This window comes from Zalophus californianus, chromosome 4 (assembly GCF_009762305.2).
Source record: "Zalophus californianus isolate mZalCal1 chromosome 4, mZalCal1.pri.v2, whole genome shotgun sequence".
Lineage (NCBI taxonomy): Eukaryota > Metazoa > Chordata > Mammalia > Carnivora > Otariidae > Zalophus > Zalophus californianus.
The window spans coordinates 24,523,666-24,529,928 of record NC_045598.1 but is presented as its reverse complement, the minus strand read 5'-3'; positions in this window follow the sequence as shown (position 1 = coordinate 24,529,928).

Below are 6,263 nucleotides of genomic sequence, written 5' to 3'. Positions count from 1 at the left end.
TAAGTTCTCAAGGTACAGAAACTAGTTAAATTGCATTGGTTTCTAAAGACAAAATGAGCAATAAAGAAAAAAAAAGACTTTTTCTTGGGGCAGCTGGGTGGCTCAGTTGGTTAAGCGTCTGACTCTTGGTGTCAGCTCATGTCATGATCTGGGAGTCCTGGGATCAAGCCCCTGCATCAGGCTCCACACTTAGCATGGAGTCTGCTTGAGATTCTTTCCCCATTCCACTCCCTCCCCCTCTGGACCTTCCCCTGCTACGTTCTTTCTCTCTGTCTCTAAAATAAATAAATAAAATCTTAAAAAAAAAAAAAGACTTGTTTCTTACACTTGGACGAGGCTGTTTCTATTATAAACTTGTCACTAGGGTATCTCAATCTGACTTTATGTAAATCAAAACAAAAATTTAGTTTAAGGAGCGCCTGAGTGGCTCAGTTGTTGAGCGTCTGCCTTCAGCTCAGGTCATGATCCCAGGGTCCTGGGATCGAGCCCCGCATCGGGCTCCCTGCTGAGCGGGAAGCCTGCTTCTCCCTCTCCCACTCCCCCTGCTTGTGTTCCCTCTGTCACTGTGTCTCTGTCTGTCAAATAAGTAAATAGAATTTTATTTTATTTTTTTAAAGATTTATTCATTTAATTTGAGAGAGTGAGAGACAGAGACAGAGAGAGCACATGAGAGGGGGGAGGGTCAGAGGGAGAAGCAGGCTCCTCGCCAAGCAGGGAGCCCGATGTGGGACTCGATCCCGGGACTCCAGGATCATGACCTGAGCCGAAGGCAGTTGCTTAACCAACTGAGCCACCCAGGCGCCCAAGTAAATAGAATTTAAAAAAAAAAATTTAGTTTGAGGGATGCTGGGTGGCTCAGTCAGTTAAGCGACCAACTCGATTTCGGCTAAGGTCATGATTTCAGGGTTGTGGGTTTGAGCCCCATGTAGGGCTCTGCACTTGCTGGCAGGTGGTCTCCTTGTCCCTCTCCCTCTGCTCCTCCCCCAGCTCACGTGTGTGCGCTCTTTCTCTCTCTCTCTCTCTCTCTTTAATAAATAAATGAATAAACACTTGTAAAAAATTTAGTTTGAGGGTGCCTGGGTGGCTCGGTCAGTTAAGCGTCTGCCTTCGGCTCAGGTCATGATCCCAGGGTCCTGGGATCGAGTCCCACATGGGGCTCCCTGCTCAGCGGGGAGTCTGCTTCTCCCTCTCCTTCTACCCCTCCCCCCTGCTTGTGCTTTCTCTCGCTCTCTAGCCCTCACACTCTCAAATAAATAAAATCTTTAAAAAAAATTTTAGTTTGAGTCTATTTCCTATTTAGTCTTAGGTTGATTTAACCAAATTAAAGATGGTTTGTATTAATTTTAATCCCAAACTTGATAAATACTTCATTAACAGCTAAGATCACTGCTTCTAAGTATTTTTAGATCATAAAGTGGTTAACTGTCTTACTAATAACTATTTTATATTATCACAGACCTTTAAATAAAATTAGCTTTTGCAGTAAGTTTATTAAAATCCACTGAATCAAGAAATGCCCAAAATACATTTTCACTCACTACCATAATATATTATATGTGCTGCTGATTTAAAATATGTGATTTTGGGGTTTTTTGGGGTTTTTTTTAAGATTTTATTTATTTGACAGAGAGAGAGTACAAGCAGGGGGAACGGCAGAGGGAGAGGGAGAAGCATACTCCCCTTTGAGCAGGGAGACTGATACAGGGCCCGATCCCAGGACTCCAGGATCATGACCTGAACTGAAGGCAGATGCTTAACCAACTGAGCCACCCAGGGGCCCCAAAATATGTGTTTTGTTTCAAATAAGATTGTCCTTGTCAACTTCCCCGACTCATGCCCAATATATATTTCAAAAATCACTTGAGAGGTTTGCAAAAGCAATTTCAAGATAATGTTATGTATTTTTTATTTTTTTAAAGATTTTATTTATTTATTTGACAGACAGAGACACAGCGAGAGAGGGAACACAAGCAGGGGGAGTGGGAGAGGGAGAAGCAGGCTTCCCGCTGAGCAGGGAGCCCGATGCGGGGCTTGATCCCAGGACCCTGGGATCATGACCTGAGCCGAAGGCAGACGCTTAAGGACTGAGCCACCCAGGCACCCCAATGTTGTGTATTTTTTAATTTTGAAACTTTTTACAAACAAAAATGAATACATTAAAATTAAATACATGATACATATTAAGTAAGTGGGCAATAAAGATTTTGATTTGCTGTGCGCACACGCGTGTGTGTGTTGATGGTGGTTTACATTGTTCAGACATGCGTGGGTATTACAGGCAAAGGAATTAAATTAACTCCCCCATTCTCCACATGTGATTTCCCCCTCCCTGTCTAAGCACTACAAGAATGCAGGCCACGATCACATAAAGCCACATGAGACTAAAACAGCATTTTCCTCTTCCGTGATTTCAGTCTGATGGATACTCAAGGAAACTAATGCTAGCTATGGATGGTCTTTGCTGCCTGCCCCAACATGTTTATTATCAACACTGGCCTGGCAGGAACTGGTTTCTGACCCTACTTAGCTGTGGGGGAACCAGGAACTAGTCATTTCATCTCTGTAAAATAGAGTTGGAGTAGACTATCTCTAAAGTCCCTTCTATTTCTCAAATTACTTGATTGTACGGGTTCTGTTCCCTATCTACCCAGTTTCTGGGGTATTAACTCACTTACATGGCCAGCCAAGACTCAATCCAGAGGCACTGGGGCTCCTCCACATCTGTCACAGTAAAAATACCTTGTTCTATCTTACCACATTGGATCAAGATCATGCAAAGTTATTTGGTGGTGGTGGTGTTTTAATAAGAAAACCATAGCATCTGATGCATTTTTTTCCCTAAAGACTAGGATATTCTGAAATGCTTATAATATTTTTACATCCCTGAATAAAACAGTTCATTTAAACATTGTTAATGTCTAAAGCCACCGTGTTTGGAAAAGGCAGGAAAAGTCAGAAACTATTTAAACTGCTTGTAAATTATATCCCAAGATAGACAGAAGTTCACTGGATGGGAAGGACCACGGTAACAGTCGCTTAGACAAGAGAGCCTTCTTGGAGGCCTTGAGACTGGGCTAGGTGCTCTACCCAAGCATCTCAGAGTACCCTTGTCATCCTTGCCCACTGTCACACCCAAACCTGTGTTGTAGCTGCTTAATTGCTCGTCTCCCTCTTCACTCACTGCAAATTCCTTGAGGGCAGGGATTTTGCTTGTTCCCTGATGCACCCCTAGTGCCTGACACATAGGAAGGACTCCATAAATAATTGTTGGGTAGACAGCCAGCGATATCCACTTACTGATCTTCCAAGAGCAACAGAAGCAGGCAAGAGTAGCACCACGTGATAGCAGTAAGAGGCACGTCTCTACCGAGAGCCTGCGTTCGGTGGCTGACAGGAGAACATAGGTTCCCATCAGTGTGTGATTTGATGGAATCCCCACAAATTTCCATCCAATAACGTCCTTGTAGTATGTCATATTATACCTGCCTATTATAGGATGGATCCTATTATAGGATAGGATCCTATTATAGGATGGATCCTATTAAAGGATGTATGACATTTTGGTGGGACCGCTTTGACTATTTATCCGATTCTTACACACACCTCAGCAGAATCTGCCCACAGTGTCTTAACCACAAGCAGCTAAACACAAAGAACGAACACTCTTCAAGAGAGGAAGATGAGTTGGTGTTGGCTCTATTTTAGGAGGAAATTCCTCTGGCTACATTTTCTAGGAACGAGGTGGGGTATCTGCTGGGCAATTGCTCAGCATACTGTTTGGTAATGGATTAAGAGAAACTTTTACTCCTTCCACATGAGAATTTGACCTTCGGTTAACTTTCTAGCTCTGTTCCCCCGGCAACCTGATAAAGAGCAGCATATCAGCTATGTTGTTGGCATCATTACACATGGAAAAAAAGGATCCCTAATTGGTAAACTGCATCCAGACTGGGAGAACTCTAAGTCTACCTGCTAGGAAGCCACAGGTACAGTGACCCTTGGAATGGACATATCTCTTGCAGGGACCCTGGAAACTATGTCTACAGCATTGTTATAATGGACACTTGCTCCCATGAGACAAGAGGCTTTTAAGCCTTGTCTGATGTGGGTCTGTCTCCTTGCACGAAAGTTATGACACATGGACAGTTACAGGGACTCTGACAGAAGAGCGACATCTGGTTCTGCCCTCCTGGTGAGCGGCGCTTCCCGTCCTGTATCCAAGTGCCTCTGAGACCGAGGGTGGCAGTTTATGAGTGTGAATATTTCTAAATGCTCAGTTGAGCCTAAGTAGACCACTGTGGTACTGCCTGCTTCGTGTTTTGTTTTGTTTAGATGCTCCACAGGGACGATGAGAGATGTGAAACTGTCTGGCATGGTTTTTTGCTTCCCCCAAAATCATGATCATACCCATCCCTGTCTGCATGACAGACAAACCATCTCCATTACGTGTCACCGAGACATATAGCTCCAACTGACGCCTTCCTTAAAATCCCCAAGTTTGTTCCTACTAAACCTTCTCCCTCAAGCACATAATTCCATCCTAACCCCCTGGTTTTTAATATGCTACTGACAAATATCCAAAAGTCAAACGATGGATATAAAAATCACTCCCCCAAACCATAGTTGTCAATGAAGAATTGGGGGTAGCTAAATAATCTCCCCGGGGGTCAGAACAGATGCTGGAAGTCCTCCAATTATGAAGGTCCCATATCATCTGATCGCAATGGTGTGAATTAGTGTCACCTTTTAAAACCAGGGGCATGTAAATAAATAAATAAATAAATAAATAAATAAATAAATAATAAAACCAGGGGCATGTTGGAAAACAACCAAACTACTCCTGCCAAACAAAAAACTTTTCATTTCTCTCTACAGAAGCATTCTCTGACGAAAAGAATTCCATTGCCCACACTAGAACGAAAGGTTTGAGGAGCATAGCAATATTAAGCAGAAATCCTGAACAAAAATCCACGAAAACACTGCCCATCATAAGCAACTGAATAAAGGGCCCTCTTTGGAGCTGGAAGACAGCACAAAACACAAGGCAAGCTACAAGAGACCAAGAGCGACAGGAAGAACCATGGTAAAGCTCAAAAGAGAGTGCAATAGAAACTTCACACCCCAACGCTCTGCCCCTCCCCACCCTGTTAACACTAGATTTCACAGAGGTAATTCTATCATCAATGCACAAGAGACACACAAGCCAAACTTCTCAGTCCAATGAAGCAGTCTGAACTCAGTTGACCACAGGCCACTCCAGTCTTCCCACTGCCCTCAGAATCAGCACATGCAGCCAACATGTGGCTTTGTTCACAACACCAATGAACGACAATAAAAACCCATCACGTATTCTGAAGCTCCAGAATACTCAATTTCACATTTTGCAGACCACCAGGTAGCGACCACCAAAATATTTACATCAAAATGGCATCTATCCGCCAAATGACTAGAAGTCACGTTGCTCTATGTCATTTCTTAGTCTATTACAGATACAGGCCTTATTTACATTCCTTTCCAACCCTTGCTATGAAAGCATGTCCCCTTCCCCCAAGAGAAACAACTTCCCAGGGATGCCATTTTTAAATTCCATTACAAGTAAGAATTCTGTTCCAGCCCATGCAATGTATCTAATATAAGACAAAGAATCCCTTTGTGAACTTGGATTGAAAGTGCCAAAAAGATGCCAGATGTAAAATGAATCCTTAATGGTCTGTGTTGGGCCCGACGATGAATTTACTTATAAAAATATCACCAACTCCATTAATTAAACCTCAGGCACTGTGCAGTTATAAATATTGACCACCAAATGTGAACATAAATTTAAAACAGAGGACAGTTTACAATCTAATAGTCCAAAGTGATTATTTCCATTAAAAGTGATAGAATTCAGCAATCCAGTTAGTACTAATGTCACCACCCAAACTCAAAACAGCCAACCAGGAAGGCAACAATTGGAGACATTATGGAAAAAAAGAATCATTTAAATATTAAGCTTCATGTTCCATTTTCCTCCCATGATTTTGCTACTTTAAAATGTAATAGAATGACCAGAGCCTAGTAATCATTCTAGGAGTATGAGATCAGAATTTCTAAGTTTCCACATCACAGACCAAATCAGAGCTTGGGCAAGTTATGAACAATTTGGCCTCAGCTCCCCATTTTACTAATTCCACTATTTTCCAAAACTTGGAAATGAGAGCATAAGGGCCTACTAAATATTATGAAGGTAAAAGGTAACCTAAAATATAACACAAAATTAAGTC